Source organism: Coregonus clupeaformis, unplaced genomic scaffold (genome assembly GCF_020615455.1).
Source record: "Coregonus clupeaformis isolate EN_2021a unplaced genomic scaffold, ASM2061545v1 scaf0845, whole genome shotgun sequence".
Taxonomy (NCBI): domain Eukaryota; kingdom Metazoa; phylum Chordata; class Actinopteri; order Salmoniformes; family Salmonidae; genus Coregonus; species Coregonus clupeaformis.
In genome coordinates this window covers 113569-140609 of record NW_025534300.1, presented here as the reverse complement: position 1 = coordinate 140609, position 27041 = coordinate 113569, and the positions used below count along the sequence as shown (strand labels likewise).

The 27041-nt window shown below is 44.7% G+C and overlaps 2 pseudogenes; one reads left to right on the top strand and one right to left on the bottom strand.

Annotated features, from left to right (window-relative positions):
- The first annotated feature begins 712 nt into the window (after positions 1–712).
- On the top strand, positions 713–3640 carry LOC121585561 (annotated as a pseudogene).
- Positions 3641–11206: 7566 nt separating this feature from the next.
- Positions 11207–11991, bottom strand: LOC121537408 (annotated as a pseudogene).
- Between the last annotated feature and the right edge of the window lie 15050 nt (positions 11992–27041).

Sequence of the window (27041 nt, the reverse complement as noted above, 5' to 3'; positions counted from 1 at the left end):
AGGATTTGTTTACTCCCTCCAGAGTTTCAGGAAAACAAAGAAATTATCTAAACTGCAAGAGGATCAATGTGAGTTAGTATGGTGGATACAGTACATATCCCACTTATTTCCTGCTCTGATTAACCCTCACTTCCTGTTGATGGACCACACAACACAAACCCACAGGATACCTGACACAGATCAGATGTGGTATGTATGTGTGTCTCTGAGCGACTGAGGGACAGAGAGACTATATCTGTTTGTCTGTCTGAGACAGCAAGGTCACCCACTGAGCGCAGAGGAGGATGCAAGGAGAAGAGATTAAATCCTGCGACTAGTGTCCGGCCACCCAACAACCTACCCACTTGACCCCATCCCCTCCTCCCTTCTCCAGACCATCTCTAGAGACCTTCTCCCATTCCCGATCACTTCCCTCATCAACTCATCCCTGACCACTGGCTGCGTCACCTTTGACTTCAAGATGGCCAGAGTCGCTCCCCTCCTCAAGAAACCAACACTCAAAACCAACACTCACCCCTCTGACGTCAAAAACTACAGACCGGTATCCCTTCTTTCTTTTCTTTCCAAAACACTTCTGTCTCAGACTTCTGTCTCAGACTCAGGCTTCAAGGTGGCTCACTCAACTGAGACCGTTCTCCTCTGTGTCACGGAGGCTCTCCGCACTGCCAAAGCTGACTCTCTCTCCTCTGTTCTCATCCTCCTAGATCTATCTGCTGCCTTCGACACTGTGAACCATCAGATCCTCCTCTTCACACTCTCAGGGTTGGGCTCTGCACACTCCTGGATTGCATCCTACCTGGCAGGTCACACCTACCAGGTGACGTGAAGAGGATCTGTGTCTACACCACGTACTCTCACTACTGGTGTCCCCCAGGGCTTGGTTCTAGGCCCTCTCCTCTTTTCTCTTTTAAGTCACTCGGCTCTCTCATATGCTCACATGGTCTCTCCTATCATTGCTATGCGGATGACACTCAGCTACTCTTCTCGTTCCCCCCTTCTGACACCCAGGTGGCGACACGCATCTCTGCGTACCTGTCAGACATCTTAGCTTGGATGAGGGCCCACCACCTCAAGCTCAACCTTGACAAAACCGAGCAGCTCTTCCTCCTAAGGAAGTACTGCCCGCTCCAAGACCCCTCCATCGTGGTTGATAACTCCACAGAGTCCCCCTCCCAGAGTGCAAAGAACCTTGGCGTGACCCTGGACAACACCCTGTCGTTCTCTGCAAACATCAAAGCAGTGACTCGCTCCTGTAGTGACTCGCTCTACAACATCTGTAGAGTACAACCTTTCCTCACACAGGAAGTTGCGCAGGTCCTAATCCAGACACTTGTCATCTCCCGTCTAGACTAGTGCAACTCTCTGTTGGCTGGGTTCCCTGCTTGTGCCATCAAACCCTTACAACTTATCCACAATGCCACAGCCCACCTGGTGTTCAACCTTCCTAAGTTCTCCCATGTCAACTCACTCCTCCGCACACTCCACTGGCTTCCAGTCGAAGCTCGCATCCACTACAAGACCATGGTGCTTACCTACGGAGCAGCAAGGGGAACTGCCCCTCCTTACCTTCAGACTATGCTCAAACCCTACATCCCAACCCGAGCACTCCGTTCCTCCACCTCTGGTCTCTTGGCCTTCCCACCCCTATTGGAGGCGCCAACGTTTTCTCAAGTTGGAACAAATTTTGGGCCAACAATTATTTTTTTCAGGTAAAACTTTGAAAAGTTAAGTAAACAAAAAAAATGCTGTGGAACCAGTTACAATTTTTTTTACATTGTACCTTACAGACTGATTACGTACACACTGTATTCTTGCCCTACATACAGTGCCGTGAAAAAGTATTTGCCCCCTTTCTAATGTTCTCTACTATTGCATATTTTTGATCCTGAACCATCACACTACCACCACCATGCTTGACCGTTGGTATGAGGTTCTTACCATGGAATGCAGTGATTGGGACCCATGTCGTTGGGTGTTGCATAACTTTGTTTATGAAATAAATATGTAATTGTTGTGTTATTTGTTCCCTCGGGTTCCCTTTATCTAAAATTAGGTTTTGGTTGAAGATCTGATAACATTCATTATCAAAAATATGCCAAAATAGAGAAAATCAGAAAGGGGGCAAATACATTTCACGGCACTGTATATGCAACATTCCACCAGTTATGATGGTTTCCCAAAGAAAGAAGGAAATCTCATGCTGTTGCCAAGTGACCCAGGTGTCAGAAGTCAGAGGGTTCTCTTGTGAGTTACAGAGATCGTTCTCTATTATTATTAGATGAGTTATGGAGATATGTTCTCTCCTCATTGGCTGAGAGAGAGGGAGAGAGCAGATAGGGGGACTTTTTGTGTCGGAAGGAGCCCAAAGGGATTTGTGGGTAATCAGATAGGCATAAAGGAAATAAAAACCCACTTCCTGCCGTTTTGTGGCTCTATGGGTCGTCCCCACGTTAGACGTTATAGCCCGGAGGCAGTTAACCAACCGGGAACGGGAATCGCCCCACCCGGTGTGTTTGTGTTAGTGCATGCCTGCGTGTGTGTGTTTATGTGCATGTGTGTGTGTCTCACCGCCCCGGTGGGAGTGTAATTAACTTTGGTTAGCGCCCAGCTATATTCCAAACCGTGACCTGACATGGCCCACCCCTGGCGAGAGGCATGTTAGCGCAACATTAGCCTTTATGAGGTTTTATTTGGTCCAGGCCAATGGGGGGTGGCAGTGGCCAGGGGCTGGGCTCCTATCTCCGGGAGAGAGCTGGTAGTTAGACCCCCAAGATGAGGAGGCGAGGGGGGAAGGAATGCAAATGAATAATGAAAGGTATATTTGAGAGGATATCCATTGGTGGGAAAGGTAGTGGGGGGGGGAATGTTCAGTGTGTCTGGGTGTGTGTTTGCAAGGTGATATAACTTGCTTAGTGTTTTTCACAGCAACCATCCTGGAGGACTATTATGTGTGCTTACACAGTATATTATAGTTGATTACAGTATATTATAGTTGGTTACAGTACATTTTAGTTGGTTACAGTATATTATGGTTGGTTACAGTATATTATGCTTGGTTACAGTATATTTTGCTTGGTTACAGTATATTATAGTTGGTTACAGTATATTATGGTTGGTTACAGTATATTATAGTTGGTTACAGTATATTATAGTTGGTTACAGTATATTATGGTTGGTTACAGTATATTATAGTTGGTTACAGTATATTATAGTTGGTTACAGTATATTATAGTTGGTTATAGTATGGGAGAAGAGAGCAAGACGAAGGATGTTAGAGTAAGTTAGCTGCTGTGGATAGGAAATGAGGTTGAGAAAGAAAGAGGGTAAAGAAAGAGAGCAGAAGGGAGACAGCGTGTTGGGGGGAGAAAGAGCATGGAGACAGAGGGGAGAGGGTAAGAGAGGGCGGGGAAAAGCAGGGTGTGATTGTGTGAACAGTGTCATTAAGACCCCGGTCGTCAGAGGTGATGAGTGGAGCAGGCCCAGGAATCCCTGCCTCAGGGCTGTGCTCCTGGCTACCTGCGGAGAGTTACAGAAAGGCCCTCTCCACACCATCAGGCTGGAATCCTCTAACCCGCCAGCCCCGACCGGCCCCCCAACGGTCCCCAGCCGCCTTGCCGCCCCAACCTTCATTACTTTCTAGGGCTCCTGCTGGGGAGAGGAGGGGGCACACAGGGCTCAGACTCCCCTTCATCCTGAGCCCCTGGGTGGGGCTGGAATTTACACCCCTGGCCTGACGGAGAGAGGAGGGAGAACCACACTTCTTGGTTCTTTTCTCACACATCCCCTCAGTGTTAATGGGGGAGGAGGGAGGAGGGAGGAGGGGAGAAGGGGAGAAGGGGTCCACCCAGACTCTATGGAACACACAGAGAGTTTGATAAAACTGGTTTCCCATGTCTCTGGGGTTTATTCCATGGGCTTTAGGAGTCTCCACTCAGGGGTCCAACTGACTGGAGAGACGGAGCACAGCACGCTGATGGGAAACTCTTTTCTCATTTCCCATCTCTCTCTCTCTCTCTCTCAATTCAATTTCAATTTAAGGGTTTTATTGGCATGGGAAACATATGTTTACATTGCCAAAGCAAGTGAAATAGATAATAAACAAAAGTGAAATAAATAATAGAAGAAAACAAATTACAGTAAACATTACACTCACACAAGTTCCATTTCAAATGTCATATTATGTGCAAATAGTTAATATAAATAAATATGGGTTGTATTTACAATGGTGTTTGTTCTTCACTGGTTGCCCTTTTCTTATGGCAACAGGTCACAAATCTTGCTGCTGTGATGGCACACCGTGGTATTTCACCCAATAGATATGGGAGTTTATCAAAATTGGGTTTGTTTTCGAATTCTTTGTGGGTCTGTGTAATCTGAGGGAAATATGTGTCTCTAATATGGCCATACATTTGGCAGGAGGTTAGGAAGTGCAGATCAGTTTCCGCCTCATTTTGTGGGCAGTGTGCACATAGCCTGTCTTCTCTTGAGAGCCAGGTCTGCCTACGATGGCTTTTCTCAATAGCAAGGCTATGCTCACTGAGTCTGTACATTGTCAAAGCTTTCCTTAAGTTTGGGTCAGTCACAGTGGTCAGGTATTCTGCCACTGTGTACTCTCTGTTTAGGGCCAAATAGCATTCTAGTTTGCTCAGTTTTTGTTTCTTTCCAATGTGTCAAGTAATTATCTTTTCGTTTTCTCATGATTTGGTTGGGTCTAATTGTGTTGCTGTCCTGGGGCTCTGTGGGGTCTGTTTGTGTTTGTAAACAGAGCCCCAGGACCAGCTTGCTTAGGGGACTCTTTTCCAGGTTCATCTCTTTGTAGTTGATGGCTTTGTTATGGAAGGTTGGGAATCGATTCCTTTTAGGTGGTTGTAGAATTTAACGGCTCTTTTCTGGATTTAGATAATTAGCGGGTATTGGCCTAATTCTGCTCTGCATGCATTATTTGGTGTTTTACGTTGTACACTGAGGATATTTTTGCTCAATTTCGTGTTTGTCCCATTTTGTGAATTCCTGGTTGGTGAGCAGACCCCAGACATCACAACCATAAAGGGCAATGGGTTCTATAACTGATTCAAGTATTTTTAGCCAGAACCTAATTGGTATGTCACATTTTATGTTCCTTTTGATGGCATAGAAAGCCCTTCTTGCCTCGTCTCTCAGATCGTTCACAGCTTTGTGGAAGTTACCTGTGGCGCTGATATTTAGGCCAAGGTATGTACAGTTTTTTGTGTGCTCTAGAGCAACGGTCTAGATGGAATTTGAATTTGTGGTCCTAGCAACTGGACCTTTTTTGGAACACCATTATTCTTGTCTTACTGATATTTACTGTCAGGGCCCAGGTCTGACAGAATCTGTGCAGAAGTTCTAGGTGCTGCTGTAGGCCCCCCTTGGTTGGGGAGAGCACCAGATCATCAGCAAACAGTAGACATTTGACTTCAGATTCTAGTAGGGTGTGGCCGGGTGCGCAGACTGTTCTAGTGCCATCGGCAATTCTTTGATATATTTGTTGAAGAGGGTGGGGCTTAAGCTGCATCCCTGTCTCACCCCACGGCCCTGTGGAAAGAAATGCGTGTGTTTTTTTGCCAATTTCAACTGCAGACTTGTTGTTTGTGTACAATGTTGTATGTTTTTCCCCCAACACCACTTTCCATCAATTTGTATAACAGACCCTTATGCCAAATTGAGTCAAAAGCTTTTTTGAAATCAACAAAGCATGAGAAGACTTTTCCTTTGTTTTGGTTTGTTTCTTTGTCAATTAGGGTGTGCTTGGTGAATACGTGTTCTGTCGTACGGTAATGTGGTAAAAAGCCAATTTGACATTTGCTCAGTACATTGTTTTCACTGAGGAAATGTACGAGTCTGCTGTTTATGATAATGCAGAGGATTTTCCCAAGGTTGCTGTTGACGCATATCCCACAGTAGTTATTGGGGTCAAATTTGCCTCCACTTTTGTGGATTGGGGTGATCAGTCCTTGGTTCCAAATATTGGAGAAGATGCCAGAGCTAAGGATGATGTTAAAGAGTTTAAGTATAGCCAATTGGAATTTGTGGTCTGTATATTTTATGATTTCATGTAGGATACCATCAACACCACAGGCCTTTTTGGGTTGGAAGGTTTGTATTTTTTCCTGTAGTGTGATGAGTACTGAGGATACGAAGAGGCAGGATGCAGATGCAGGAATCAACAAGATAAAGGTTTACTTAACAATGAGAAAGAGAATAACAAGGCGCGAGTAAACGACACAACGCTAACAATTACACACAACAATGACTGAACAGTCCAGGGCTATATAGTGGTGGTGATGAGATGATGAGGTGCAGGTGCGCTGGAGGTGATTAGGGTGCATTGGGTTTCCATTCCTGTGTTGCCGAGGTGGTGCGCTCAGACCGGTGGCTCAGTAGACTGGCGAATCAGAGCGCCGGAGGGGAGCAACGGGAGGAGACGTGACATGTAGTTCATTCAATGTAATTGGAGAGTCCAGTGGGTTCTGGTAGTCTTTAATAGTTGATTCTAAGATTTGTATTTGATCATGTATATGTTTTTGCTGTTTGTTCTTTGTTATAGGGCCAAAAATATTGGAGAAGTGGTTTATCCATACATCTCCGTTTTGGATAGATAACGCTTCGTGTTGTTGTTTGTTTAGTGTTTTACAATTTTCCCAGAAGTGGTTAGTGTCTATGGATTCTTCAATTACATTGAGCAGATTTCTGACGTGCTGTTCCTTCTTTTTCCGTAGTGTATTTCTATATTGTTTTAGTGATTCACCATAGTGAAGGCGTAGACTCAGGTTTTCTGGGTCTCTATGTTTTTGGTTGGATAGGTTTCTCAATTTCTTTCTTAGGTTTTTGCATTCTTCATCAAACCATTTGTCATTGTTGTTAATTTTCTTCAGTTTTCTGCTTGACATTTTTTGATTTGATAGGGAAGCTGAGAGGTCAAATATACAGTTTAGTTTTTCTACTGCCAAGTTTACACCTTCACTATTACAGTGAAAAGTTTTGTCCAGTAAGCTGTCTATAAGGGATTTAATTTGTTGTTGCTTAATTGTTTTTTGGTAGGTTTCCACACTACTTTCCTTCCTACTATAGCATTTCTTAATATTATTCAGTTCCTTTGGCTTTGATGGCTCATCATTGAGTATTGCTCTGTTCAAGTAGACTATGATTTTGCTGTGATCTGATAGGGGTGTAAATGGGCTGACTGTGAACGCTCTGAGAGACTCTGGATTGAGGTCAGTGATAAAGTAGTCTACAGTACTACTGCCAAAAGATGAGCTATAGGTGTACCTACTGTAGGAGTCCCCTCGAAGCCTACCATTGACTATGTACATACCCAGCGTGCGACAGAGCTGCAGGAGTTGTTGGTTATGTTGTCGTAGTTTTGCCTAGGGGGGCATATGGGGGAGGGAATACTCTCACCTCCAGGTAGGTGTTTGTCCCCATGTGTGCTGAATGTGTCAGGTTCTTGTCCAATTCTGGCATTTAGGTCACCACAGACTAGTACATGTCCCTGGGCCTGGAAATGATTGATTTCCCCCTCCAGAATGGAGAAGCTGTCTTCATTTAAGTATGAGGATTCTAGTGGGGGGATATAGGTAGCACACAGGAGGACATTTTTCTCTGTTGAGATCATTTCCTTTTGAATTTTTAGCCAAATGTAAAATGTTCCTGTTTTGATTAATTTAATAGAGTGAGTTAGGTCTGCTTTATATCAAATTAGCATACCCCCTGAGTCCCTTCCCTGTTTCACACCTGGTAGTTTGGTGGATGGGACTACCAGCTCTCTGTAACCTAGAGGGCAACCAGTGGGTCCATCTCCTCTATACCATGTTTCTTGTAGGATGACAATGTCTGTATTTCTGATTTCTTTGGTGAAGTCCAGGTTCTTGCTCTTTAGGGTTAGATGACCTCAGACCTTGTATATTCCAGGATGAGATAGTGATAGTGAAGGCTTTGTGTTCCATAAAGTGTCCAATGTTGTTAGTCATGTGGTTTGGCCTCTCTCACTCTCTCTCTCGCTCTCTCTCTCTAGCTATCCAAGGGCACTCTTAGCATTTGTTCCTGTACAGGTTTTCGGAGTGTGCGTATGTGTGTGCATACGTGCCTGTGTGTGTGCGCACGTCTTTACGTAAGGAGTGCCTTAACAGGTTGATTCCCGCTCAGCCTGTTGTGGCTGATGTAGAAGCAATGTGACAGTGTGCAGCCATGTCATTGGAAACACACCACTCACTGTGTGCATGAGGCTTGTTGCTTACACAGCCCCAGAGTGTTCCATTGAATTGAAGAGAGAGTCTCAGTCCCAAATGGCACCCTATTCCCTATATAATGCACTTCTTTTGACCAGGGAATAGGGTGCCATTTGGGATGAACCCAGAGGGAGTATGTCGGGACATTACATGGCCAAAAGTAAAACTTTCCATAGGTGAGCTCTAACTCAATTCGCTGTAGGTAACGAGAACATTAGTTGCAGCTCGAATTCCCATCTCCTCAACCCCACAGTGTGTGTGTGTGTGTGTGTGTGTACACTTGTTTTCCTACATTATCAGTGGTCCTCTGTAGCTCAGCTGGTAGAGCACAGCGCTTGTAATGCCAAGGTAGTGGGTTCGATCCCTGGGACCACCCATGCACAAAAATGTATGCACTCATGACTGTAAGTCGCTTTGGATAAAAGCGTCTGCTAAATGGCATATTATTATTATTATCAGGACCCCAATATCCAAACATTTCACCTTAATGTCCGTAAAAAAAAGGAAAACAATAACTTTTTTCAGGTCCTGAATTTGTTTAAATGCTATTTTAAGCTTAAGGGTTAGGTTAAGGGTTTTGGGGTTAGGGTTAGGTTTAGGGTTAGGTTTAGGGTTTTGGGGGTTAGGGTTAGGTTAAGGGTTAGGGGTTAAGGAAAATAGGATGGTGAAAAAATACTCAAAAAAGTCCTGAAATTTCACGAAAACATAGCTGTGTGTGTGTGTGTGTGTGTGTGTGTGTGTGTGTGTGTGTGTGTGTGTGTGTGTGTGTGTGTGTGTGTGTGTGTGTGTGTGTCAGGACCTGCACCACCAGAGAGGGCTCCATAAAAAAGCACTTCCCCTCTAATTGAGGACGCTATCATTCGCTCTCTGGTAAAAACAAATAGAGCAGAGAGAAAGAGAGGGAGGGGGCACTAATATCTCTCTCTCTCTCTCTTATCCCTTTCTCCTTTCCTATCTCCCCCTACCCCTCTCTCTCTCTCTCTCTCTCTCTCTCTCTCTCTCTCTCTCTCTCTCTCTCTCTCTCTCTCTCTCTCTCTCTCCCCCTTTGTCTTTCTCACCCCCACTCCCGTCTGTCCTCCCCTCTCTCCCTCTCCCCCAACCTCACTCTCTCTCTCTCCCACTCTCCCTCCCTCCACCTGAGGTAGGTCTGTGTGTGTGTGTGTTGCCCTGCTAACCAGGGATAAAACACAGTAAATGGTTCTGACTGTAAAATCCGTGCCTGGCTTCCTGTTCTCACGAGGAGGGCAGGAGGCTGTAACTGAGACCTGTACTGTAGGCTATGTGGAGAGAAGACTGACTGCAGCCCTAGTGTTTAGAACAGTTAGGGTACAAGTTAGAGTAGTGGACCAACTACTAGCATACTGTACCTATCCCTTTCAGATAGCATGGAATCAGGATCAGAAAAGGGTTTACAACTTGTCTTGGGAGGTACATATCAACTGACACCCGGGTTTAATTCTGTTTACCTGAGAGCGGCCATCCCGGTCTATTTCATGCTTTATAAATGGGACTCATTGCACCATGTTAATATCAATATGAAGTACAGGGGCCCGTCACCCTGCAACTGAAACCCAAAGAGGGCCGTTAGAGTAGGGCCCATTAGCCTAATGGCTGTCTAAAGTTTCACTCAGGACGTATTACTGTTATGGCTGAGAGCTTTGAATTGCCCTTTTTACGGCTCCTTCAGATCCACAACACCTAGGAATAGAGAGGAGGAGGAGAAGGAGGAGGAGGAGGAGAGGAAAACAATACAAACTGAGGCTGAGGCAACCCAGTGACTGACTGACGGGGCCAGGCTATACTCTTAGCTGTGGCGAGGAGAGTGAGGCTGCTTGGCTGACCCATTACACTTTGTGCAGAGGTCAGAGAGTCTTTAAGTGGCTATCCTGATCTGGCCATCGTCTGCCCTGACCCCGTCTTGTGAAGTTCACCTTTAACCGTTGACCTCTCCAGCTGGTAAATGATTAAAAGTGTGCGTCCCAAATGGCACCCTATTACCTACAGTTGAAGTCGGAAGTTTACATACACTCAGGTTGGAGTCATTAAAACTCGTTTTTCAACCACTCCACAAATTTCTTGTTAACAAACTATTGTTTTGGCAAGTCGGTTAGGACATCTACTTTGTGCATGACACAAGTAATTTTTCCAACAATTGTTTACAGACAGATTATTTATCTTATAATTCACTGTATCACAATTCCAGTGGGTCAGAAGTTTACATACACTAAGTTGACTGTGCCTTTAAACAGCTTGGAAAATTCCAGAAAATGATGTCATGGCTTTAGAAGCTTCTGATAGGCTAATTGACATAATTTGAGTCAATTGGAGGTGTACCTGTGGATGTATTTCAAGGCCTACCTTCAAACTCAGTGCCTCTTTGCTTGACATCATGGGTCAATCAAAAGAAATCAGCCAAGACCTCAAAAAAACAATTGTAGACCTCCACAAGTCTGGTTCATCCTTGGGAGAAATTTCCAAACGCCTGAAGGTAACACGTACATCATTTACATTTACATTTTAGTCATTTAGCAGACGCTCTTATCCAGAGCGACTTACAGGAGCAATTAGGGTTAAGTGCCTTGCTCAAGGGCACATTTACGTCATTTAGCAGACGCTCTTATCCAGAGCGACTCACCAATTGGTGCGTTCACCCTATAGCCAGTGGGATAACCACTTTACAATTTTGGGGGGGGGGGGAAGTAATCTGCTGAGAGGGGTAACAAGTACACTGTAAACACCAATGCAATGTAGAAAAAAGAAAATATTTATTAGGCCAAACATTACTGTTGTATACAGTAGCATACAACAAACCAATAAACATATTTACATTTACGTCATTTAGCAGACGCTCTTATCCAGAGCGACTTACAAATTGGTGCATTCACCCTATAGCCAGTGGGATAACCACTTTACCAATTTTTTTATTTTTTTTTTAGGGGGGGTAGAAGGATTACTTTATCCTATCCCAGGTATTCCTTAAAGAGGTGGGGTTTCAAATGCCTCCGGAAGGTGGTGAGTGACTCCGCTGTCCTGGCGTCGTGAGGGAGCTTGTTCCACCATTGGGGTGCCAGAGCAGCGAACAGTTTTGACTGGGCTGAGCGGGAACTATGCTTCCGCAGAGGAAGGGAGCCAGCAGGCCAGAGGTGGATGAACGCAATGCCCTCGTTTGGGTGTAGGGACTGATCAGAGCCCGAAGGTACAGAGGTGCCGTTCCCCTCACTGCTCCATAGGCAAGCACCATGGTCTTGTAGCGGATGCGAGCTTCAACTGGAAGCCAGTGGAGTGAGCGGAGGAGGGGGGTGACGTGAGAGAACTTGGGAAGGTTGAACACCAGACGGGCTGCGGCATTCTGGATGAGTTGTAGGGGTTTAATGGCACAGGCAGGGAGGCCAGCCAACAGCAAGTTGCAGTAGTCCAGACGGGAGATGACAAGTGCCTGGATTAGGACCTGTGCCGCTTCCTGTGTAAGGCAGGGTCGTACTCTCCGAATGTTGTAGAGCATGAACCTGCAGGAGCGGGTCACCGCCTTGATGTTGGCGGAGAACGACAGGGTGTTGTCCAGGGTCACGCCTAGGCTCTTCGCACTCTGGGAGGAGGACACAGCGGAGTTGTCAACCGTGTTGGCGAGATCATGGAACGGGCAGTCCTTCCCCGGGAGGAAGAGCAGCTCCGTCTTGCCAGGGTTCAGCTTGAGGTGGTGATCCGTCATCCATACTGATATGTCTGCCAGACATGCAGAGATGCGATTCGCCACCTGGTTATCAGAAGGGGGAAAGGAGAAGATTAGTTGTGTATCGTCAGCGTAGCAATGATAGGAGAGGCCATGTGAGGATATGACAGAGCCAAGTGACTTGGCTCTGACATCAGTCAGGAAGTTTAAACTTGGTCGCAAATGGGTCTTCCAAATGGACAATGACCCCAAGCATACTTCTAAAGTTGTGGCAAAATGGCTTAAGGACAACAAAGTCAAGGTATTGGAGTGGCCATCACAAAGCTCTGACCTCAATCCTATAGAAAATGTGTGGGCAGAACTGAAAAAGCGTGTGCGAGCAAGGAGGCCTACAAACCTGACTCAGTTACACCAGCTCTGTCAGGAGGAATGGGCCAAAATTCACCCAACTTATTGTGGGAAGCTTGTGGAAGGCTACACGAAACGTTTGAACCAAGTTAAACAATTTAAAGGCAATGCTACCAAATACTAATTAAGTGTATGTAAACTTCTGACCCACTGGGAATGTGATGAAATAAATAAAAGCTGAAATAAATCATTCTCTCTACTATTATTCAGACATTTCACATTCTTAAAATAAAGTGGTGATCCTAACTGACCTAAGACAGGGAATTCTTACTAGGATTAAATTTCAGGAATTGTGAAAAACTGAGATTAAATGTATTTGGCTAAGGTGTATGTAAACTTCCGACTTCAACTGTATATAGTCCTGTGGGCCCTGGTCAAAAGTAGGCCACTATAAAGGGAATAGGATGTAATTTCAGATGCACCCTAAGAGAACAGGATAGTTGAGCTCGGCCAGCCAATCAAGTCCAATGCAAGACTCTGTAAGGTCATCATCATCATCATGTAACTGAGGAATCCCACCCTCGTCTTTGGGTTTGGGGATGGTCACCACAGAAATCAAACAACTTAGCTTCTGCTATTCACTAGCATTCCTTTCTTTTGAATCTTGCAGGGCAGATATAGGTCAGTCTGGATGAGATAAGAGCATCTGGTTGGCACTGAGGGCATGTGGTTGGTGTGACTAAGATAGGAAGAGGATATTTTAATGGAGAAGACCGTTTGAAATGTGATCATAGCTACGTAATGACTCACCCTCCAGAATGTTAGTCATTTGTTTTTGTTATTACACAGTAGCTACCGATCTGATTTGTGTTTCTGTCTGACGGGTTTGACCTCTCAAAAATTCACCCCTGAAGCTCCCTGCTCGCCCTAAATGACTCTCCCTAAACAATGTGAAAGATGATCTGCTTATGAGTCATTTACTTTCCCTCAAGAGAGAAGGATCATTGTTTATAAGGTTTGACCAGTGAGACAGTAATCTTAAGCAATACAATAAATGTTAAGCTTGAACATAATTATGTGTTTGAACAAGAACAGACCAGAATAGAAACATACATCTCCAAAGTGTTGGGGCCGTTGGGACGTGGCCAACTGAAGACATTTCTAGTTGGGCCCCTTAGTCCTATCTCGACCGTTCACTCTGTTAGGGGACAATAAAGATTGACCAGTTCTGAAGTGTATTCCAGGCCTATCTTGTGATAGCCAATATGTTAATGCTTGGTTTTAGCTTGGCGTTGTTTCACTCCTTCTTACTGAGACATCCACACTGAGATTGAGTCTGTCCTGAAATGGACACTGTACACTGGTAATACTTGGGAAAGAGTTAGCCTACTGTACTGTACAACATCTACTCACTGGAGGAAGAGTCTCCAGGCACGCAAGTAATTCATGCCAACCAACAAAGGACTATAAACCATAACCCACCACCCACAGTACACCTTCCTAATATTGAGTTGCCCTCAGAACAGCGTCAATTTGTCTGGGCATGGACTCTACAAGGTGTCGAAAGCATTCCAAAGGGATGCTGGCCCATGTTGACTACAATGCTTCCCACGGATGTGTCAAGTTGGCTGGATCTCTTTTGGGTGGTGGACCATTCTTGATACACACAGGAAACTGTTGAGCTTGAAAAACTCAGCAGTGTTGCAGTTCTTGACACAAACCGGTGCACCTGGCACCTACTACCATCCCCCTTTCAAAGGCACTTAAATATTTTGTCTCTCCCGTAACCTGGCGGCCTCCTCTGCCAACCCTCTGAACCACTCTATCCCGTACTCCTGCTGCCCCGTCGTCCACGGCGTGAGCCCCCCCCTAAAAAATGTCTGGGCTTGTCTCTCCCCCGTGGACCAGGCCTCCATGGTTCTCGCCCAACTCTCACTCCACTGCTCCCAATTCCAACCTCTCTCCTCATCACGCTGCTTGACCCAGTCGTGGTGGTATCTTCTGTCAAGATCATCGGGAAGAGAGGACCAATGCGCAGCGTGGAATGTGAACATACTTCTTTTATTCCAGAACAAAACAACAAACGATACGAAACGTGCAGTCCTACGGTTACACAAACCAAACGGAACAAGATACCACATAAACAAAACGCCAAACGGCTACCTAAGTATGGCTCCCAATCAGAGACAACGAGCTACAGCCGTCTCTGATTGGGAACCACCCTGGCCAACATAGAAATACCAAACTAGAAGCAACACAACCTAGAACACAAAAACACAGAAACTAACACCCTGGCTCAACATACGAGAGTCCCCAGAGCCAGGGCGTGACACCATGGTGTTTATACTTGCGTACTATTGTTTGTACAGATGAACTTGGTACCTTCAGGCATTTGGAAATTGCTCCCAAGGATGAACCAGACTTGTGGAGGTCTACAAATTTTTTTCTGAGGTCTTGGCTGATTTCTTTTGATTTTCCCATGATGTTAAGCAAAGAGGCACTGAGTTTGAAAGTATGCCTTGAAATACATCTACAGGTACACCTCCAATTGACTCAAATTATATCAATTATCCTATCAGAAGCTTCTAAAGCCATCATTTTCTGGAATTTTCCAAGCTGTTAAAAGGCACAGTGAACTTAGTGTATGTAAACTTCTGACCCACTGGAATTGTGATACAGTGAATTATAAGTGAAATAATCTGTCTGTAAACAATTGTTGGAAATATTACTTGTGTCATGCACAAAGTAGATGTCCTAACCGACTTGCCAAAACTATAGTTTGTTTACAAGAAATTTGTGGAGTTGTTGAAAAACGAGTTTTAATGACACCAACCTAAGTGTATGTAAACTTCCGACTTCAACTGTATGTCATGGAAAGAGCAGGTGTTCTTAATGTTTTGTATACTCAGTGTATATGTCTGTCTGACCATGTGTCTCCTGTGATGTATGTTGTATATAAGTGAAGTGTTGTGATGTATTATACTGTATGCATGCCAGGAATGCCTGTTTTGTTACGAAGAAAATGTCACTATAGAAAAATAAAGTATTCATTAATTCATCTCCGGGTGGGCAGACCAAGGGGGTGCCGCTCCCTCTGAACCCAACCTGGGCCTCTCTCCTCCTGGTCTGTGTTGGGTCAGCACCCCAGCGTCTGGCCTGGTCCTGGAGCCAGACGGAGGTCCAAACACTTGATACTCCACTATGGGAAGTCAATAGTGGCTACTTGAACTCCACATGATTAGCTCTCTCTCTCTCGCTCGCTCTGTCTCTCTCTCTCTCTCTCTCTCTCTCTCTCTCTCTCTCAATTCATTAAAGGCTTTATTGGCTGGCGTGTTCATGCTTCTCTCTCTCTCTCTCTCTCTCTCTCTCTCTCTCTCTCTCTCTCTCTCGTTTTCATTTCAACACTGGTCTTTGAAGTAGGTTAAATTTTTTACAAAAGCTTAGAATTTAAATAAGCTCAGCATGCTTCCTGACAGAAAGGATGAGTGTACGTGGGAGATACAGAGCAGAATAACATTTAGCCAGATTATGATACATTTTTTCGGTTCTAGGTTCGCTAGCATTAGTGGATCATATTAGGCTAACGTTTTGCAAGAATTTGGGACATGTAGCCTATTTGAATCATTATGGAACTCAGACCACAAGTAGCAGGTTAAACCTGGAGCCTGGCGCACGGTTCACAAAGACAGGACAATTTTCATCCAGTTCCATGATTACTGAGGATTAGGGTCGATTTATAGGACTATTGTTCAACCCTTGTTGTACACTTTTTTCCACCTTCCAATATTTAATGGTTTGAACATGAATATGACAACTTTCAGGATGAATCAAACCACTGTATTTTTGATTCATCAATATATTTTGTGCGTAAAGGCTCCCCAAACCTGTTTTTTTTTAAATGATTCGTACTTTATAACCCTAGAATCTGCCTAAATAGTGTACAAGATCAGAGTATTTTTACATCTACCAGTTGGTGCTGAAACAGAGACTAATATGATATTTAGATGGCTTTCTTTCATTGATCCCTAATATTCTGAACCCATTCTCTCGATATATTCTATTGAGTCTGTCGACAAAATTCAAATTAAAAGGTACGCTGTATTTAAAGGGATGGCTTAAGATAAATGTACTGAAAACCCTATTGAACGAAAATCTGTTGGCCAGCAAGTGGGAGGGTTTTCAGCGGTTGAATGAAATGTATTCAGCTTGCGCAAGGGAACCATGCCTGCAAAGCCCGTTACGCACCTGCATTTCCTATGTCGGAATCGGCCCCTTACTGAATAGGATACTTAGTTCATCCTTAAACTGGCACTCATTGTTTTAAACAAATGCTAATGTTTTATCAGGTGGGAAATAGTGCTGTTCTATGACTGAGAAACCGTTATTAAAAATCCATTATTAACTTGGATTGTATGACTTATTATTTAGGCTAATTATTTATTTGTTCACTTTCATTTGACCATATAGTCAGTGTAAGGTTTTGTCATTCTGTAAGGAAGGCGTGAATGTTTTGACCACCAGATAGATCAAACATATGTCGATGTGTCATAAAATGTATTTAAATTGGGACTGTGGACCCTATCACCAAATTCCTTTGTGCTCTCTCCTTTCCATAATCTGTTCTTTACTGTATCCAGAGAGATCACCATTGGCCTTACAATGTTGGCTTCAGTGCTCTGTACCTGTGTATGTGTCATGTTCTACCCTTCAAGCTCTAGGTAGAAAGATTAATTATCATTATCAATTATTTTGGTGGGTGTTTGAGTGGCACTCAAACTATGGATAAACCTCCTGACCTACTGTTTTGACCTGATTCACACTGAAGACCTGCTGAATCCAGATAACAGTATAATCAGCAAGTATGCTTTTCACTGAGTAAAGCCCATAGACTAAACCAGTCCACAAGATACGGAGAGAGAGAAGACAGGCTGAGAGAGAGAGAGAGAGAGAGAGAGAGAGAGAGAGAGAGAGAGAGAGAGAGAGAGAGAGAGAGAGAGAGAGAGAGAGAGAGAGAGAGAGAGAGAGAGAGAGAGAGAGAGAGAGAGAGAGAGAGAGAGAGAGAGAGAGAGAGAGAGAGAGAGAGAGAGAGAGAGAGAGAGAGAGAGAGAGAGAGAGAGAGAGAGAGAGAGAGAGAGAGAGAGAGAGAGAGAGAGAGAGAGAGAGAGAGAGAGAGAGAAGGAGAGGATCGAAAGATACAAGTAGAAGGAGAGGGAGAAAAAAATTTGAAAAAAGAGGGACCACTTATCTCCCCTCCAACCCCCTGTTGGGACACTTCACTAAAGCTGCCCTCCCTACCGCTGGGCTATTTCAAGTTGGCAGAAGTCAAGAGGACGCTGAGTGAGAAGGAGATGTATAGTTTCCTTTTCTCCCAGCCAGCCAGCTCGTCAGCAAGGCAGACCTCATGAAACCTCTACTCTATCTCCCTCTCTCTCACTCTCCCTCCCTCCACCCCTCCCTCCTTCCCTCCCTCTCTCCATTACTCCTTCCCTCCCTCCCTCCCTCCCTCACAGGCCTTCAGATGGATACAATGACACCTCACAGGGGATCTTTAGTAATCTCTTGACCTGCCACCCCTGCCTTGCCCTGCCGCCTCGCCTGCTGGCTTCATCCATCCTTCCGTTGGCTCTGCTCTGCATTCTGTGTTGGGGAGGGGAGGTGGTTGCTGTACAAGTATTTGTCACAAATGGCACCCTATTTCATATGGCACCCTGTTTCATAGGGAATAGGGTGCCATTTGGGATGCAGTCCATGTGTGTTGGGGAGGGGAGGTGGTTGCTGTGCATGTGGTTTGGGGAGAGGTGTGCAATGTGAATGTGTGTTGGGCAGGGCTCTAAATAACATGTTTTAATTGGTAGCACTGGTGCTCCCGACTTTTAAAAGTTAGGAGCACAACATAGAATTGGACATATTGCCAAATTCTCTAAAATGACGTTGGAGGCATCTTATGGTAGAGAAATGAACATTAAATTATCTGGCAACAGCTCTGGTGGACATTCCTGCAGTCAGCATGCCAATTGCACGCTCCCTCAAAACTTGAGACATCTGTAGCATTGTGTTGTGTGACAAAACCGCATGTGTTAGGGCCTTTTATTGTCCCCATCACAAGGTGCACCTGTGTAATGATCATGCTGTTCAATCAGCTTCTTGATATGCCACACCTGTCAGGTTTATCTTGGCAAAGGAGAAATGCTCACTAACAGGGATGTAAAAAAATATGTGTACACAAAATCTGAGAGAAATAAGCTTCTTGTGCATATGGGAAATATCTGGGATCTTTTATTTCAGCTAATGAAACATGGGACCAAGACTATATTTTTGTTCAGTATACAAAGCCATTTGTGGAATATGATTAATGATTTTTATTTGGATCCCCATTAGATGTTGAAAAAGCAGCAGCTATTCTTCCTGGGTTCCGCACAAAACATAGAACATGACAAAAAACATAACACTAATGGACAGGAACAGCAACACAAATTTAAACTAAGAATATTAGGTTTCTACATTGTGTAAAAGCACTATTTTCCTATTGAAATGCATGACATTGACAATTGTACACTGTCTCTTTAAGAACATATTGTGCTGATGAAGTGCAAGACGTCAGTCATCGGTCGTGTTCCCCTGCTCAGATGTTGCATGCACCAACCAATGGTTGCATGCCACGTCATCGACTGTGCCTTCAGGCACCAGATTATTATAACATGATGTGCTTAGCTGGTACATAAACTACCTATCCAGGCATTGTAAGTGCTGGCATGTGCCATCAACGCCTGGGCAGAGGAATGCGCCCATTCATTCATTGCTATGATCATTGATCTCTTCAAGAAGCTATCCCTTTTCCTTTTTTCTTCTGTGTCCCCAGATGTTCAGATATAGCCTACTAGTAGAGTTACCAGGTGGGTTGCAACGAAGATGTGGAACTTCGCATGGAGCACCGTGTTAGCGCAGGTTTTCTTTAAACAACACTAACAGGAGATTACATGAACTTGTGTGCTAAAATGAGCTTGATTGCAATGAAAAATCCACAAGAATAAAACAGAGATTTAGCTGCTTATATAACTCAATCACGATTTACTGGATTTAGTAACACATTTCAAAATATTTTACCCCTGATCTTGATAAGAAAATGACCATACCAGACAATTTTATTTTCAAAATAAGGATTACATATGCTGGAAACAAAGACAATAATAACAGTAGGGTACAACATTAGTTTTCCATTCATACAACGTGTCGGGTAAATTGCCACAGAAGATTTGCCGTGGAAAAAGAATAAATACTTTATTTCAGTTGTATGGAATGATTGTCATATAGATAAATCGCCCTTACTCTGCTCCAAAAGTTTGTCTAAGTTGTTCCGATGATAATACCCAACAGCGAGCAAGCATATCTTGAAAGACTTTGGTAGCAAGCAGCACTAAGGTAACACTCAGCTTTTAGGGAGCGGTAATGAGGTGACCAATAATGGTTGCAATTGAGATCAGCTGTGCAGGTGAATTTAACGTGTATTGATGGTTTAACGAGAGATCAGCTGGCGATAATCTGGTGGCAGTCGATGGTTGCAATAAGCCCACCAGGTTTTTAGCTAGCTAGCTAATGAGGTAACATGGCTGAACAAGGTGTAAACAAATGGCCTATGAGTAGTTTTTTAGAACAGTTCATGAATGTAAAATGCCATAGGAAGAAAGAAAACACTGCGGCGGTAATATGGGTCATATCTTCTGAACTGTTGAGGCTAGAAACAAGCCGTCTTTGTTGTAGTAATGGTACAACCATGATGCTAGCAAATATGCGCTTGATTTTTTTCCCTCTAGGGCACTTGGAAACAACGGTAGAGCAAAGCCTAATCATAACTAGCACTGACTTTGCTGATAACTTCTGTATTGAGAATAAATGTACTTACTACGACTGTGATATGTGTTTGTCTCACCTAGCCATTTTAAGATGAATGCACTTACTGTAAGTCGCTTTGGATAAAAGAGTCTGCTAAATGACTAAAATGTAAATTATAACAATTATTATATGGGTGATTTTTATATGGGTGGATATGATCTCCATCACCTAGGACTTGACATAGGTTAATCAAATCTCACATTTTTGTCAATTTCTGCTCAATCTTGCATGCTTTCTCAAACAGCTATAACTGTATATGCATTCGTAAATCAGTTTCTTTCTTGAGTTGGGCTCTGGGATGTAACAACCGTTGAGCATCTGCGCTTATGGTTGATTGTGGAGGAAAGGGGTTGAGTGTGTGTGTGTGTGTGTGTGTGTGTGTGTGTGTGTGTGTGCCATCCCACATCTGTTGCAAGGGGGTAAGGATGTTAGGGAGAATGTAGGACGAAACAATAAATAATAATTGCTTGACAAAAATATAATGTATGTCACGATCGTCTACCAGAGAGGAGGACCAATGCGCAGCGTTGAAGGTGAACATATTATATTTACTTAATGATCACACGATCAAAACAACAAACGAAAAACGTGACGTCTATGGTTTCAACACAAACCAATACGAACAAGAAACCACAAACACAAAGTGAAAGACAGACAGTTAAATATGGCTCCCAATCAGAGACAACCAGCTGACACTCGTTGCCTCTGATTGGGAGTCACTCAGGCCAACATAGATAGACAACGACTAGAACCTAAACAAAATAAACACCCTGGCTCAACATCCGAGAGTCCCCAGAGCCAGGGCGTGACAGTACCCCCCCCCAAAGGCGCGGACTCCGACCGCGCCAACCAACCACAACAGGGGAGGGACCGGGTGGGCACTCCACCTCGGCGGCGGATCCGGCTCCGGACATGACCCAGGCACGGGTTGTGCTGGACTGACGACGCGCACCCCTGGCTTGGTGCGTGGAGGAGGAACGGGCCTTACCAGGCTGACGACGCACACCGTAGGCTTGGTGCGTGGAGCAGGGACAGGCCGGACTGGGCTGACGAAGCACACCACTGACTTGGTGCGGGGAGCAGGAACGGGCCGAGCCGGGCTGACGAAGCGCACCACTGCCTTGGTGCGGGGAGCAGGAATGGGCCGGACCGGGCTGACGAAGAGCACCCCTGACTTGGTGCGGGGAGCAGGAATGGGCCTTACCAGGCTGACGACGCACACCGTAGGCTTGGTGCGTGGAGCAGGGACAGGCCGGACCGGGCTGACGGAGCGCACCCCTGACTTGGTGCGGGGAGCAGGAATGGGCCGGACCGGGCTGACGAAGCGCACCCCTGACTTGGTGCGGGGAGCAGGAATGGGCCGGACCGGGCTGACGACGCGCACCACTGACTTGGTGCGGGGAGCAGGAATGGGCCGGACCGGGCTGACGACGCGCACCACTGACTTGGTGCGGGGAGCAGGAATGGGCCGGACCGGGCTGACGACGCGCACCACTGACTTGGTGCGGGGAGCAGGAACGGGCCGCGCCGGGCTGACGAAACGCACCACAGACTTGGTGGGAGTGGCAGGAACAGGCCGGACCGTACTGGGAACACACACCACTGGCCCTACGTGGGGATCAGGAACAGGCCGGACCGGACTGGCAACACACGCCAGTACCTCTCGCCGTGCCTCTACAACCTCCTTCCCCCTGGTGACCAGTGACTCCCGTAACCTGGCGGCCTCCTCTGCCAACCCGCTGGACCGCTCTATCGCGGCCTCCTGCTGCCCCGACGTCGTGAGCCCCCCCCTAAAAATTTTCTGGGGGTCTCTCCTCCCCGTGGGCCAGGCCTCCATCGTTCTCGCCCAACTCTCGCTCCTCTGTCTCCAACTCCCGCCATTCAGCTCCTCAATGGGCTTGACCCAGTCGAAGCTCTTCCTCAACTGGTCCCAAGTCCACCCTCTCTGCTCCTCACTAGGCTTGATCCAGTCGAGGTTGCCACGGAGATCTGCTAGCGATGGCTCCTGGACACGCTGCTTGGTCTGGTTTTGGTGGTTTCTTCTGTCACGATCGTCTACCAGAGAGGAGGACCAATGCGCAGCGTTGAAGGTGAACATATTATATTTATTTAATGATCACACGATCAAAACAACAAACGAAAAACGTGACGTCTATGGTTTCAACACAAACCAATACGAACAAGAAACCACAAACACAAAGTGAAAGACAGACAGTTAAATATGGCTCCCAATCAGAGACAACCAGCTGACACTCGTTGCCTCTGATTGGGAGTCACTCAGGCCAACATAGATAGACAACGACTAGAACCTAAACAAAATAAACACCCTGGCTCAACATCCGAGAGTCCCCAGAGCCAGGGCGTGACAATGTAATGCAATGGCAATCCGGGTTATAGATAACAATCCTTTGCATGAATTGCCGACATTATTACGCATATTAATTGATAATGATGGAAATTAAGACATTGCTTGTCCATATACAGTGGGGGGAAAAAGTATTTAGTCAGGCACCAATTGTGCAAGTTCTCCCACTTAAAAAGATGAGAGAGGCCTGTCATTTTCATCATAGGTACACATCAACTATGACAGACAAATTGAGAAAAAAAAATCCAGAAAATCACATTGTAGGATTTTTAATGAATTTATTTGCAAATTATGGTGGAAAATAAGTATTTGGTCACCTACAAACAAGCAAGATTTCTGGCTCTCACAGACCTGTAACTTCTTCTTTAAGAGGCTCCTCTGTCCTCCACTCGTTACCTGTATTAATGGCACCTGTTTGAACTTGTTATCAGTATAAAAGACACCTGTCCACAACCTCAAACAGTCACACTCCAAACTCCACTATGGCCAAAGAGCTGTCAAAGGACACCAGAAACAAAATTGTAGACCTGCACCAGGCTGGGAAGACTGAATCTGCAATAGGTAAGCAGCTTGGTTTGAATAAATCAACTGTGGGAGCAATTATTAGGAAATGGAAGACATACAAGACCACTGATAATCTCCCTCGATCTGGGGCTCCATGCAAGATCTCACCCCGTGGGGTCAAAATGATCACAAGAACGGTGAGCAAAAATCCCAGAACCACACGGGGGGACCTAGTGAATGACCTGCAGAGAGCTGGGACCAAAGTAACAAAGCCTACCATCAGTAACACACTACGCCGCCAGGGACTCAAATTCTGCAGTGCCAGACGTGTCCCCCTACTTAAGCCAGTACATGTCCAGGCCCGTCTGAAGTTTGCTAGAGTGCATTTGGATGATCCAGAAGAGGATTGGGAGAATGTCATATGGTCAGATGAAACCAAAATAGAACTTTTTGGTAAAAACTCAACTTGTCGTGTTTGGAGGACAAAGAATGCTGAGTTGCATCCAAAGAACACCATACCTACTGTGAAGCATGGGGGTGGAAACATCATGCTTTGGGGCTGTTTTTCTGCAAAGGGACCAGGACGACTGATCCGTGTAAAGGAAAGAATGAATGGGGCCATGTATCGTGAGATTTTGAGTGAAAACCTCCTTCCATCAGCAAGGGCATTGAAGATGAAACGTGGCTGGGTCTTTCAGCATGACAATGATCCCAAACACACCACCCGGGCAACGAAGGAGTGGCTTCGTAAGAAGCATTTCAAGGTCCTGGAGTGGCCTAGCCAGTCTCCAGATCTCAACCCCATAGAAAATCTTTGGAGGGAGTTGAAAGTCTGTGTTGCCCAGCGACAGCCCCAAAACATCACTGCTCTAGAGGAGATCTGCATGGAGGAATGGGCCAAAAATACCAGCAACAGTGAGTGAAAACCTTGTGAAGACTTACAGAAAATGTTTGACCTGTGTCATTGCCAACAAAGGGTATATAACAAAGTATTGAGAAACGTTTGTTATTGACCAAATACTTATTTTCCACCATAATTTGCAAATAAATTCATTAAAAATCCTACAATGTGATTTTCTGGATTTTTTTTTTCTCAATTTGTCTGTCATAGTTGACGTGTACCTATGATGAAAATTACAGGCCTCTCTCATCTTTTTAAGTGGGAGAACTTGCACAATTGGTGGCTGACTAAATACTTTTTTTCCCCACTGTATGTATATATTCTTAAATCCCATTCCTTACTAGTTTTGTGTGTATTGGGTATATGTTGTGAAATGGTTAGATATCAGTGGCGGCTCCTGAAAAAATTCTCCTGATGATTTAGGTGACCTACACACATTTTAAAAAGATATGTCCAGCAACAACATGAAGACAGGGGCAGCATATTATTCAATACTGATATACACATTACTTGCTTCAAAAAGGCCTCATGGTTGAATTGGAAATATGTGCACCTGAGCATAATTCACAACAAGCAAGCAGGAGCTTTTGATAGAGGCTACTGAAAACATTGATGCAAGTTATTGGTAATAAGAAATTTTTATAGACTTCCATATTCTGCCCTCTTGTATAGATTTGTGAAAATGAACAGTGATAGACATTTTGCCTGAAAACAGAATTTGAAAATAATTTCTAGAAAAGGTAAACACAGCTATCTGTATGGCTTTGTAAAAATGAACAACCATATTCTGGCCAATTGTATAGATTTGTAAATATGAACAACCATATTCTGGCCAATTGTATAGATTTGTAAAAATGAACATGAACAGATGTTTTTTTTATTTTTTACTTTTTTTTAAATGAAAAATAACTATTTTAAACAACATCAACTGTGAACTGATTTGGGCGTGTGTGTGTTAAAGAGACAGACAGGGAGGGACAAAGAGAGAGAGAGGCTACATTACTTGTACTGAAACTGTTCTCTTCTCTCTTTCAATGCAGCAAAGCGGTCAAAGACTTTCTCATTGAAAATCAGGCATGCTGAGGACTAGTTCCCTCTCCATGGAAAGCATGGCCAGTGCATTCAGACATTCCTGGCCCATTGAATTTCGCAGGAATGTCTTAACTCGTGTCAAAGTTGTGAAACATCTCTCAGCTTCAGCTGTTGTCATGGGAGTAGTTATGAGGATGTTCAACAGAGTCACAGTCTCAGAGAACGTCTCCTGGAGGTTGTAGCTCATGAGAACCTGGTACAGTGCCAGTGCACTGTATCAATTTCCAAAAGATTATTTTTTTATTTTTTTATTCCTCTTTTAGTCAACTTTAGAATGTGTTCATACACTTATGAGCACCACTGTACAGTACACATAGTATATAAAATAAGCTAGATTACACCACTGGCCATATATAATGAGAATAATGTAATTTCAAACACAAATGCAGTCTCCTTTCATGCATACATTTTCAAATAAAGCCCTGCTTTGAGAAAGATCGAATGATATTGTTTAATCTTACCTTATGGCCTGCACACTGCTTGTGAAGCTGTCGAGGGCACGTTTGATGAAGACAGCATCGATGTCCTTCTTCTGTAGCTTCTGGTACAGAATGTCGACGTGGGGCATGATTTTGTGAAAAAAGCCCCAGGAAAAAAATAAAATCTTCATCATGTAGCATCCTCACGTAGCCAGATGCCTCTCTCACGGTGGGCTGGTCAAATGAACCCAATGAACCCGTCCATCGTAAGCTTGCGCAATGAGTTTGACTTTCTCGTCGTCGGCAAAAAGACCGTTCAGTCTCTCCAAAAGCACACTGGCGATTGAGACTGAGGCTGATTCCGAGATGGGAAGGAACTCAAAAAAGCGCTCCTGCACTTTGTGGTTGCTATCTATGTACCTCAGCACAAGCACCAGCTGTGTCTGTGTAGAAACGTCCGTGGTCTCGTCAGCTTGGATAGCTACGAAGTTCGCCGACTTCACCTCCTCCACAATATGTTCCCTCATGACCGCTAGCATACACTCCAGTAGCTCGTTTTGAATGGTCTTTGATGTACCCTTAAACTTTAGCATTTTTAAGATGGTCATCAAACACCTCATCTAATTGTGCCACAAAGTTGACAAGTCCAAGAAAAATACCAGGGTTGGTGGAGCCCTCAGTTTCATCTTTGCTTCGCAAAGCTAACTCAAACACTCCGCAAAACTTCACACACTGGATTAGCCGGCTGAGGATGTGGCGGTTCTTGCTAACCTCATCGTTGTGGCGGCGGACAGCTAGCCTGTATCCCTCATCCAGTTGAGTGGCACTGTTCACTCTCCCCAAAGCAGACAATCTCAAACAGCTATCCATGTGGGTCTTTGACAGCTCATGTTTCTTAATCTTTTCTGAAAGATGGTGCATGTCCATTACACCAGTCGCTGTCCAAGCGGTGCTGTCTGCCGTGCCGCCTTCAGGGTGAAAGAGTAAGCAGGGGTAGCAGAAGACTGCATTAGCTACATCGCAGCCTGCTAGCCAGGTTTTTCGTTCGTACCAATTTTTGGAAAATCCTCGGGTGTAGGACTTTCCCCCTTTAGTAGAAACCTGTTGAATTATTAAATTTGGTCTGGGAGGTCCTAATTGTTTCGTTGCCAATTTATCTTGATTTGTTCGCTGACAAAAAGGAACTTATTTTAAAGAGACAATCGAGTTGCACTGAACGCTAGCCATCTTGACAGGAGTACGTGAATTGATTGACGCTGCTACCCGCTCTTTTCTTAGTTATGTTCATGGTTATGTTACGTATGACGAAAGCGCGTAAGTGCAAGCCCTCCCGGAACCCATAGAGATTGTATTGAAAGCTCTGATATTTGAAAAAAAAAATGTTTTACATGAGAGTCTATGAGAGACTTCTGGGGCGATTTTCAACCTGACTGAAATCGCCCCAAAACGGGCGGGGCCATTTGAAGCACGACTTTAGCCTGATTGGACATTTAGTGGCAGATCAGACGTCTAGATTAGAACACTGATAACTACTGATAACTACTGATAACTACTGTTGCCGTGATATAATTGATTAGAAAAAAAATCCCTTCCTTTTCCCGTTAAG